Genomic DNA, 12255 nt, shown 5'->3' with positions numbered 1-12255 from the left:
GTTTGGGGGGGGTGGTGTTTTTTGGTAATGTCTGATTGAAAAAATGGAAGTCCAAAGGTGCCATCCCTGGAGGTGTCTTTGTGTTTTGTGTAGTTCATTTGTGTGGTTGTAGATGAGACTCAGGTCAGAGCTGAAGGGAAAGACAAGCTAGCAGCTGTAAGAGAGGACCTGAAAAGGTTTTTCTTTTTTTTTTTTTTTTTTTTTCACCTTGTTTTTCTGGGACTTGTGCCCTTCTGTATGTCTTTTATGAATGATGTAGTCTGGAATAAGGTCTTGTTTAAATTAATATGTTCTGTTTAATTTCTATCTTGGAAATATCAAGAACAGTAAATACAGTGTGCCTGCTTTTGTTGGGATATTTGTGAAGGCATTTCAGTGTATTGTTGCCTCCACAGAAGTTTGGGATGTTGAGACCTGATGCTTAGGGCATAAAAAACCCCTCTGGAGAAAGACTTTGTTAAAAGGGCGTGTGACAGGAATCCCAAACCCGGTTTTGAATGATATTCGTTAGCACTACCCTCTTGGTTATCCTTTATGATGGTAAAATCCTTCACTGCTGTGTCCTAACAATATCCTCATAGCCCCTCTTCATTCCTAAAATGAAAACACCCCAGATGGCGAGCCCAGTTTTCCTTTTGTCACCTTTAACTAACAGAAACCAGTTTCCTTCATTTTTTTGTTGTTGTGCTTTGGTTTTTGTTTTTTTTTTTTGTTTGTTTGGTTGGTTGGTTTTTTGTTTTGTTTTGGTTTTTTGTTTTGTTTTGTTTTGTTTTTTGTTGTTGTTTTGGTTTGGTTTGGTTTGGTTTGGTTTGGTTTGGTTTTTTTGTTGTTGTTTTTTTCTTTCAGATCTGCCCGAGCACTTGCAGCTCAGAGCTGCCTGTTATGTTAGGCTCTGGCCTGAGTGAAATGCATTGACTGGGTGTCTCCTACCGCTGTGGGGCAAATCTGCAGTGGGGTCCACAGACGGAGAAGCCCAGACAGAGTGCAAGTGTGGAAGGTCTCCTGCAGTCCCAGCAGCTCTCGCTGGCCTGGAGGGATGCTGAACAAGCCAGAGGTGGGTAGGAGCAGGGGGGTGGGGGTGTTAGAAAAGCATGTCGCTGCGTGCCCCTCTGCACTTTTTCGGGCACCCTCAAAAAGCAGGTTTTATCATTTGAATCCACCCTGTGCCACGCCGAATCCGCAGGCGGGTTGTGTAGAGCCGGAAAGCGCCGTACCGCCCGGTCCCGGGGGAGCAGGAGCACCCCGTGAGCGTGTCTTTATTTATAACCATCCGGGCAGCCGGTGTCTTTATTTATAACCATCATCTATTCCACGGGCCCGAGCGCGTCCGGCTTGGCGGCGTGCAATGCTGGGATGCGCTCCAGCTGGGATGCTGGTGGGGAGCCCCCCGGGCTGGGCTGGGCAGCCCCGGGCGGGGGTCCCTGGCTGGCCTCTCCCGGGGAGCCTCCTGGGGGGGGGGGGGGGTCGGGGGGGGCTCGGTGCCCGCCGCCTCCCGGCCCCGGGGGCTGGGGAAAAGCCGCCTGCAGTTTTGCAGCGCTCGCAGCAGGGGCTGCTGCTGCCACGTCGCGTGTGCTGGCAAACCTCAGGGGCCCCAAGCAAGAGCATCCCACGGCATCCCAACGCTGGGACAATGGGTGGGACAGGGAGGTGGCTGGGACGCTCTGGGGATCCTGTTCAACATGGGGCAAAGCCACTTGTCCAAACTGCGGCTGACTTCTCCCCACCGCCCTTCATGCTTAGAGTAGCACTTTGCTTTGGGGCTAGGAAATACTGCAGCACGGTCATAGGAAATGATCAACCATGAAGCCACCTGGAAGAAGCTGATCTAAAAATTAACTTAAAATCCACTAGCGAATGCAGAAAAGATCTCCAGAGGACTTTGAACTTCTGGTTTGTTTGGAAACTCATCGCTGGAATTTGGGGCAATTGCTTTTCTGTCTGGTGACCAGCAGCCATGAACTGAAAACTGCACGTCATGTGGAAGCACCTACTAAGGCCAACGGTTTGTTTCAGAAATAATGTGGCCAGCAGGACTTGGGAAGTGATTGTCCCCCTGCACTCAGCACTGGTGAGGCCACACCTCCAATACTGTGTTTAGATTTGGGCCCCTAAACAGAGACACTGAGATACTGGAGCGTGCCCAAAGAAGAGCAACGAAGCTGATGAAGGGTCAAGAGCACAAGTCTTATGAGGAGTGGCTGAGGGAAGTGGGGGGTTGTTTAGTCGGGAGAAAAGGAGGCTCAGGTGAGACCTTATCACTCTCTACAACTACCTGAAAGGAGGTTGTAGCGAGGTGGATGTAGGTCTCCTCCCAAGTAACAAGCCATAGAACAAGAGGAAATGGCCTCAAGTTGCACCAGAGGTTTATATTGGATATTAGGGAAAATTTCTTCACTGAAAGGGTTATCAAGCACTGGAACAGGCTGCCCAGGCAAGTGGTTGAGTCACCATCCCTAGAGGAAATTAAAAGACGTGTAGACGTGATGCTTAGGGACATGGTTTAGTGGTAGACTTGGCAGTGTTAGGTTAACAGTTGGGCATGATGACCTTAAAGGTCTTTTCTAATGTAAATGATTCTGATTCGACTTTCTACACACACACAGAGAAGGCTGATGCAGTTCATACATGCATGTGTGTGTGCACACATAAAAAACTCACTGGTGCTTTTGACGACTCCCAACTCTGGCCTCTCCCCGTATCTAGCAAGGAATATGCATTTGATTCAGATGGGGAAGAGTCAAAGCACTGTGTGATGGATCGGGCTGCCTGCACGAGAGAAGAAAGGACAGAGCAAGACATTGGGCTGCCTTTTATTGCCATTGGTGTTGCGGGATCTTTGCACTGGGCATTGCATGGGCACACAGAGGAGCCTTCCTGCTGCTCAGCTTTAGGCACCTGGCTTAGGCACTGAATTCAGCATTTGGTTTCCCCGCAGCTATTTGTACAGTCTTTGGGAGGAGCCTGTCTCTCTCCATTAAGCCATTCAAAGCATCTGAATTAGAGCTTTACCCCGAATCCAAGGTTTCTGAGCAGCTGTAAGAGCAGCAGCACATGTTCTGCCAAGGCAGAGAGGAAGACTCTGATGCCTGAGAAGAAGGCTTGTGGCAGCAGGATTGTGAGTGCCCTGATTTATAACTGGCTATAGCCAACTCTCTTTCTTGCCACTGATGACAGATACAGCCTAAAGAAAGCCAACTCTCACCCAAGGGGTCTGTAGTATCCATATGCCAGGTAAGCAATTCCTTCTCCAATGGATCTGCTGTCTAAATCTGTTCCCCTTAGGAAAGGCTGTGCCTCTTTGCAGTTCAGGACAGAAACTTTAATCTTACCGAAATCGAAATGAAAGGTAAGTGACTGGGAGGAGGTCCCCTGCCTGTTCCCAGATGAGTGCTGCACTCACTGTCCCTACAAATGTGCTCACGGTACTTCAGGGCACGTGAGAAACTCCTGCTACCCAGAAGCTACAGAGGAGCCCTTGGTGATCCTGCATAACTTAACCCCGCACCCTGTCCCCACCCAGGCAGTATCTGCCAGTGGAGAGGTTGCCTATTCCAATGACGCATGGGGCAGCCACAGCAGTTAATGCCGATGAGGTCCTTTGAATTTTTTTAGCTTCCTGAGCCGAGTTTCCAAGCCATCCTTCCCCTGCTGGCTGTGCACCTCCACAGACTTCAGCTCTGTGAATCCTGCTGCTGTCTGCAAATCACAGGAAGAGACAAGTCCACTTCACCCAGTGTCCCCGAGCCCTCCTATGCACAGAGCGATAGGAGATGCTCCACGGAGCGGAGCCTTTCCCTGCCCACAGGCCTGTTTACAGGTGCTGCTCTTCTGTTTAAAAACTCTGCGGCCTTCGCCCGCTCCCCCTGACCCCAGCAGTGCACCGACACCTCTATGCCCTTTCCTTGCTGACGGCTGTGTAGGAAGGGTCACGGCACAGCGGGTACGAGGTGTCCCTGTACGCCTGCTCGCTGGGCCTCGGCAGGAGCCGGGAAGGCAGGAAGCCTTGAGGTTGTTGTGCCGCAACCACCTGCCATCACTCAGCCTGCCTCTGTTACACCGTCAGCTTGCCACTGTTTAGGAAATACTAAAATTGATCTTGATTGTGATTCAGCTGCCTGGTTTAAAAAAAAAAAAAAAAGGAAAAAAAAAAAAAAACAAAACAAAAAAGACGTTTTGTTAGCTACGGCAGAGAGGGATTGAGCCAGGCTCTCTGGGAGGAGTGCTGACTATTGGCATGGAAGATTCCCCACCGCCTTGTGTTGGCATTAGCAGCTGGGATCTCTGGGGAACCACTCGCTCTGAGCTTTGATACCAGGGGCAGTTGTTAGAAATAATGGGTATTCGAAAGTACTGGAAGAAGGAAAACCTACAGGTGTCCTTGGCCCAGAGTCACCAGACTGTGTGACCCGTGAAGACGGTGGCTGTGCAGTGGTGCCACATCTGTACGCCTAGGTCACAGTAGGGAGCAGCAGTCAGGGCCGTAGGTCTCCAAGTAGCCTGTGCTGCAGGTTTTAAGGAGGTGAGAGAGCACCCTGATCTGTACATGATGTCCACGGGTCCACAAGAAGATCCAGAAAAGTCTTCCTCAAGTCCAGGAGCCACGAGGGCTGTGGAGAAGCACTCTCCTCCTGAGCAATGTGTGCATCAGTACCCCTCAGTGTTCACAGTGAGGTTTCTTGCTTTCATGCCCATGCCATACCTCTGTAGAGGAGCCTGTAGTTCAGCTGGTTTTCTTCTAACTCCAGCATCTGTAGTTTTATGCTTTGTGATGCCAGAGCATAGTCATTTACATAAGGAATTTTTTTTTTTTTTTTTTTTTTTTTTTTTTTTTTTTGGTCCTGGAGGTTCTTGCAGACAGGATGGGGTGTGAGGGACTTTGTCCTGACAGGCAGCTATATAAAGCAGTTGGTGATTCAGCATTTACTGTGCCCCACACAGACTCCTCTGTTATCATACCAATAGGAATGCGGGGCTAGAAGGGATGTCCTAGTCATCATCATATTCCCCAGCTATGACAAGCACTGAGTCATAAAGTCCCTCTTGTTAATTTATCACAGTCCATCTTAAGAGTCATAGTGAATTTTCCTGGCAGGTTATTCCCGAACCTCACTCTGACAGAAGGAAACTTGTTTTTGATTTGCAGCCCACATTTTTTCGTAGCCTATTTTTATCTACTTGTTCTCATGCCAATGCTGTCTTCTAGTTAGTAGCTGTTCTTCCTTCTTGTTCTCTAACCTACTCTCTTACATGCCAATGAAGAACGTGGCCTTTTCTTCCCAGGATCTCTGGTCTACTCAGAGAAGAGACTGTCTATTTTTAGTTCCCTCTAGCAGGTCATACCTGCCCCTCTTTCAGTCTGCAGGGAGGCATTGAGGGAGAGCCCTGGTTTCATCGCTACCAGGTCATAATCTTCCCCTTGCAGCAACGTGAGGATGGCTGTATGCACTGCTCCCTCCCTCCAGCTGCAAAGGAGTCTGTAAAGAGCCTGGCAAGATGCTAGAACAGGATCACGCTCACCTTTTGAAAAGCACATGAGAATAAATACTCATTGGTAGTTAGGACATCAGAAAGGCAGGCCAGAAGCAGGCAAATTTCCTGTGGGTCAGCAGGAACTTGACATTTTCTCTGCAAGTCTGCAATGGACGTGGGGTTCTCAGCACCTATTGGGTGCTAGGTTTACCAGCAGTATTTTAATATATTCACACACTAAGGCCTGTCCATCCATGTTTCCTCCCAACACATCTCCTGCAAGTGCTGACAGGTGCATCTGTGCCTGGTAGGTGCAGAAACCCTGAAGAGCTTTTGCTGCTTGGAAATTCTTGTGGTTTAGGCAATCCGTAAGGACCCGAGTTCATTCAGAAGCCCCTGGTAACTCTCAAGAGATCCATAGTAAGGGAAAATGAAGGCACACCCTGCGCAGTGTCCTGATGACATGATCCAACGCAGGAATGGCTTGGACAAGGTGAATATAACTATCAGGCCACACTTCTGGAGCTATGTGCTGGTTTCCAGGCAATTACATCTCGTATCTAACCCAAATGCATTGGGCAATATTTCAAACTAAAGAGAACTGCAGGAATAATATTAGCTGATGCAATCACACCTTGAATTTACAGCAGTGCTAGGCAGATCCACTAACAGTGGGATACTCTACATGATTACAGCAAATTCAAGCCCTTGTTTGAAAGCAGCTGTTTTTTGGTTGGTTTTTCTTAGCAGTCCCCCAAATCCAGGTGCTAGATAAAGACTCCCTTTCCTCTGACAGGTGAATCTTTCATTTGATGGTGGATTAGGCTTTTGCAAATACCAGCTCATTTTCTCACTATTACAGCCTTTTTCATACCAGTAACAAAAACACATTTAGTGCTCTCCTGCTTCTGCAATCCATTCTTCACAACTCTCCAATGGTGAGGTCTTTTTCCTAGTTCCCCTAATAGCTGATATCAGCCTGCTGCAGTCAATGGGGGAGGCAGGCTCTCCCAGTCCTGGAAGCTGGCATTACTGGGAACCTGCTGTGCCACAGTACGACACCTCTGGGCTAAATTCCACCCTCTGATGGAAAAAAGCTCTCAACCCTCATTGCCTTCAGCAACAGTGGCTTGAGGGCATCTGGATTTAGCCTTTAAGGCAGACAAACCCAACGACAACACGGAGTGACAACACGGAGTACCCGAGGATGACATGGGGGTCTAATTTATTCAGGAAGACTCGGGAGCCAAGAGCCTTGTTTCTTCTACTGACCATTGTGCTCATCTCAGAGAGAAAAACCACAGTGTCTTTTCTCTCTCACTGGCACCTGTCATTCAAGTGAACACAAGGCCACTTCTCTGAGATGCATCAAGGCTTCTTCACTATGTTTGCAAAAAAGCCTTCGGGTGCTTCACCAGGAAGGCCTGAGAGACAGGTTGACCCATCAAGGAACAGCAAAATGAGAGCTGATGCTCCCATCTGGGCCCTGGTTAACTTCCTCAGCCAGCAAGTCTTGGACCTCAGTAAGAATCCCAAACATCCTCTGGAAAAAGTGAGTGGGAGGTGGGAGAAGGTAGGGAAAGAGTCTGGGCAGAAAACCAGGCTATCAACAGCAGAGACCAATGTTTTTGCTGTTGAGTAGTCAGTAGTTGCTCTGTGTGGATGGTTTGTTCACAACAGCTGGTTTTAGGGAATCAAATAATATTTCTGTGCGTGTTCATGGATATATTTGTGCCCTTACACAAAGGAGAAACACCCAAATTTCTCAGGATCACCCCACCATCCAGAATAATTGGAATTTGACAATCACAGATTAGAAGGAGCCTCACTACCCAGCAGAAATCCCAGCATCTGCTGAAGCAAGTATGAGATTTCTGCCACCAAGTGAAGATTTGTCTAGATAATGACAGCATTAGAAACAACCCCACAAGCACGTGAGATATGTCTGGTAAAGCACTTAAATAAAAAAAAAATCCTTTTGCAGATTTTCCCTGGGAAAAAATGAGTGCCCTGCTACGCAATCAGACCCTGGACTGCAGGGGGGCCACAGTCCTACAAGGACTGACAACACCTCTATGCTGGACACAGCAGGGGCCTATTTATTTTGCAGAATTTGGCTATCCAGCCCCTGATCCACACAGCATCAATCTTGCAGCAGCAGCAGGCGGTAAGGTAGGTTTTGCACTGACCGCCTACCTTCCGATACAGCTGGAATTCTAGGAACAGTATCATTTGTCCTGGTTTGGGGAAACACTGGGACATCATTTCAAACATTATTCATCGGCCTTCAAGATTGGTACCAAGCTCTGTGCAGCTAACAGCTGAGCAACTGAGATTTTGTCTCTCATTTTACAGGATTATTATAAAATAATTTCCCTCCATGACCAGTTTAGGCTGTTCTAATGCACAGTCATAAATGAGACATTGACTTTCAAAGATCTTCCTACCCTTAGGGTGGCAGATGAAAGAATAGGTCACAGCTTTGTTCTGCCGCAACATGCCTGGAAGTGTGGATAGACATGCTTTCATTACAGGGAAATTTCCACTGTCTCATTGGTTTTTGCAAGTTTGCAACCTACCTGTAGACTATAAAAGAAATGCTGGGCTCACCAAAACAGATATAAGACATTGATTTGCTCATGACATTTAGGCAGCAATAGCTGTCCGACTGATGTCTGTGTCCATTGGGAAGAGCATGGTGACTTCCACCTCTAACATAAACTTTGTGGCATTTTTTAGCAACTCAGCAAGCATGCCCAATCCCAGGATAACATCAATTCATTTAATAAACCTGAATATCATCTTAGCAAAACAGAGTGATCAGTGTAAGAGAAGTCCATGACACTGTGCTGGGAAGGATATTCCTCAGACTAGTTCATCTGCTCAAGCAGATTGGTCCTTTAACACTGCCCATGACCGAAATCCCCAGTTTAATACCACTATTTTTATGACTCTGCAGTAACCAATGGAGTAAATTAACTTGGGGGATGTTCCAGATAACAAGGAGTTTGGCCTACGGCAAAAAGTTCTCCAATGAAGATTAAAATATTAGAGGCCCCGAGTATGCTGCAATTAACAGTTTTTGATAATTGGTAAGAATGGAAATAAGAAAAACAAAAGTGAAAGAAAGTGAAATACTTTATGACTGCATTATCTAACAGTTAACGTCCCTATGCATTGGGATGCATAATATTGCCTGTATATTAATGCTGCACAGCATTTCCCATGAAAATATCTCAGACTCACTCACTTATTATTTTCTTAAAGTTTAAGCATTGTACCAACATTTTCATGCTGAGTGTGCTGGAAAGTTAAAATGAAAGCGATTCAGGCCATTTCCAAGAACAAGGCAAACAAGAATGCATTTGTCCCTATTTCAAGCATGTCTGTTTGTTGGTCTTCTATCTGAGACAATTTCCCTCACACCATATAAACTGGAAATCTAGCTTCTATGAGTCTTGACAAAACCCATCCAAAGTGGGCTACACTTCATGACTGAAAAATCACAGCCCACACAGATCTGTGGAGGCTTCTTAGCATCTGGTGGACAAATCACCACACTCAAATCATCCCTGGAAACTCCATCCCGGCTGAGTATGCTCCATGTCCTGGCAGCTGCTAGAGCACCCGGCACGTGGGCTGTCTGCAGGTGATGGCCAAGCCCACCCCGCCTGCAAGTCCTTGCAGTTACTGTTGTGGGAGAGTGCACTGAGCTGAGAGCAAACTGGAGTTTCTCTCGTAAAGGTGATGACCACCACGCTGGCAATGCAGCAGCATGGTAGAAGCAGCAGTTGTGAAAGCCAGTTGTGGTGGGAAAGTGGTAAATCTGGTTGAAGAATCTGTCATGACTGGGGCTGGAATAGCTTTGGGGAGGAGGCAGAGGAAGAGGGAAAGATGGTGTGACCAGGGCAGAGGACGGAAGATGGGGAGTTTCATTTTCTGAATCAACAAGGAATAGGAATGAGGATGGAGAGAAGGATTAAACCACCAAGGATTCAGTGTCTGGGAGCACCTGTTGGGCAAAAAATAAGGTAAGAGAGTAGATGAAAGAGCAGAGGTGAAAAAATATGCGATGGCAGGACAAGCCAGGCGACTAGGAGTGGGAGTGGGACAGAGGTAGGGTATGGGCATAACCTGAGGTAGGATGCAATTAGTGAAGGTAAGAGTGGGGAGAGGAGAGACCCTGCCTTGATAATGGTGGGGTAGGGAACAGAGGAGGCAGTGAAGGAGCTCTTTGTTTTCAAGGGTCTGGAAAAAATAGGACTGGAAAGAACACGGGTGGAAACAAGAAAAAAATTCCTAGTGACATATGCTGCTTTCCAAAGTTTGGGAGGGAACCTGGGTATCCTGAGACTCTTATCTCATCTGCTGCCAGCATATAGTTTTGAAAGGCAAGCCTTGATAATGGCCAGCAGCAATGATCTCTTCCTACTACCACCCTTACCTTCATTAGCTGGAGAGAGCAGAGTCACCTGTGTTACCTCTGCTAATCCCTGGAAAAGGTCCCTGTGGTGGGTCTGTTATAAGGTGGTTAATGAACCTTGTGGACGTGCATATCACGGAATCCTTGCTAGGTTAAGTTGGTGTTCTGGGCTGAGTGAGTGGTGGAGTTTTTTGGTGGCAGGGGAGGGGGCTATCGGGGCGGCCCCCTGTGAGAAGCTTCTCGAAGCTCCCCCAGCTCCACATCAGCTCCACTTCTGTTTGGGAAATTGAGCCAATCGGCTGCGCCTCTGTGATAACGTATTTAAGAAGGGACATGGTGACGGGCAGTGGGACTGGTGAGGAGGAGTTACTGCAGCTGCCTGAACACCAAGGTCAGTGGAGGAACGGAGGAAGAAAGGAGGGGGGAGGTGTGCCGGAGCAGAGACCCCCCTGTATCCTGTGGGGAGACGGCAGGGCGGCTCCCCCTGCCACCCATGGAGATCTACGGTGGAGCAGACATTGATTTATGGCCTGTTGCTCCTGCTTGGTATAATCAAGGTGCTGTGCCCGAAGAAGGCCGGGGTCTCATGGGAAAAGGCAGCCCCACTGCTGTAATTCAGTGCTGGGAGGATTGCAGCATGTGGGGGTGTCCCACGCCGGAGCAGCTCGGGAAGGGCTGCAGCCGTGGGAGGGAATCCAGTCGGAGGAAGTTAGTGACCCATGACGGAGCAGTGTGGGGAACGCTGCGGCCCGTGGGAGGAATTCAAGTCGGAGAAAGTTTGTGGAGGACTGTCTCCTGTGAGAGGGGGACCACGCTGGAGCAGGAGGAACAAGTTCCAGACACTTCCCTCACTGAAGATGAAGAAAGTGGCAGCACTGACTGCACCCCCCCATTCCCTGCCCCTGCGCCGCTGGGGGAGGAGGTAGAGATATCGGGAGCAGAGCTGAGCCCGGGAAGAAGGGAGGGGTGGGGGGAAGGTGTTCTCAAGATGTGGCAATGCTTCTCACTGACCTACTCTGTTATGTGTTGTTAGCGTCTGTAATAAATGTATGTTCTTTTTTTCTTCCCCTAACAAGTCTGCCTTTTGCTCGTGATCATAAAAGGGAATTTTTTCCCCATCCCAGTCCTATCTCGGACCCCAAGCCTGGCTCTCTGTCCCTTCTCATTGCCGGAGGGGAAGGGAGAGAGAGCTGCTGCATTGTGGTTGGCTGCCAATCAGGCCTAAACCATGACAGTTGGCTTTAAAACAAATCAGCCAGGATCCTAAAAAGCAGCACACTGTAATATGTGTCAAAAAGGCTCTGAAATCAAGCATTTAGAATTTAGGGAAGGCTGGAATTAAAATAATTTGTGCATAATTTGGCTTAATTTTGGCATATATGACTTTGTAGAAAACAGGCCTGGAAAGGACCTTAAGGAGCCATCTGAGGACTCCGGTCCATCTCTTTCCCCCAAGGCAGGACTAATTATTCCTAGACCATTCCTGACAAATGTTTCTCTAATCTTCTCTTGCAAGACAGACATTAATGACATGATTGCATACTTTTTCTTAATGGGATCCTGCCTCAGTGCATAAAATATACCAGTACCATGCTGTGGAGGAGACTGGGAACACAGCTGGAGAAAGGACAGGCTCATGGTTCAGTTTGCGGACTGGTGCCCTGGAGAACTGCTTCTCTTTCAGAGTTCCTGGGTGGTCATTTAAATCAGACTTCTCCCAGGCAGTCATTAATTGTGTTTTCTCCATTTACTGGGTGCTCAGCTTGAAAATACTGACTCTTATTTAACTGTCCACGCTTGGTGCCCTGTTTTGATCCAGTGTTAGGGCTCTAATTTTACCACTGCCATGCAAACAGCCCAGCCCATGTTGCACTGGTTGCCATAGACTGGGAAATAAAACCAAAATTCTTATGCACCGTGCTCAGCACTGGCTGTCATAAGTCACTCATCTCCCACTTCTTGTCTGACTCTGCCCTGTGCACTCTGTCAGCCTCCATCTCCCCACACCTTGCTTATTCTGCTGAAATCATGTGTACAGAACCTCACAGTCATGAATGATGATTCCCAGTTCTTGTATTTTGCTTGTGGACAATTCCTCTGACTATTTTATTAAGTTCAGGTTTCTCCATAGCCAACCTCATCCTCAGAGGTATATGCACTCAGTGCAATTAATTACACCAGTAGTGTCTACAATTACCTCAGGGAAAAATCAGTGAAATGCATAAGAACTGACAGCATACAGGACACCATGAACTGCTGCAGTGGATCACAGAGTCACTTCAGGATTGTGGAGGACAGAAGGGAACTCTGGAGATCATCTAGTCCAACCCTCTATTTGCTTAAGGAGGGTCAGCTAGAGCCGG

Source organism: Tyto alba, unplaced genomic scaffold (genome assembly GCF_018691265.1).
Source record: "Tyto alba isolate M040663 unplaced genomic scaffold, T.alba_DEE_v4.0 Super-Scaffold_14, whole genome shotgun sequence".
Lineage (NCBI taxonomy): Eukaryota > Metazoa > Chordata > Aves > Strigiformes > Tytonidae > Tyto > Tyto alba.
The sequence above is the reverse complement of the archived record's forward strand: the minus strand, read 5'-3'. Positions refer to the sequence as shown.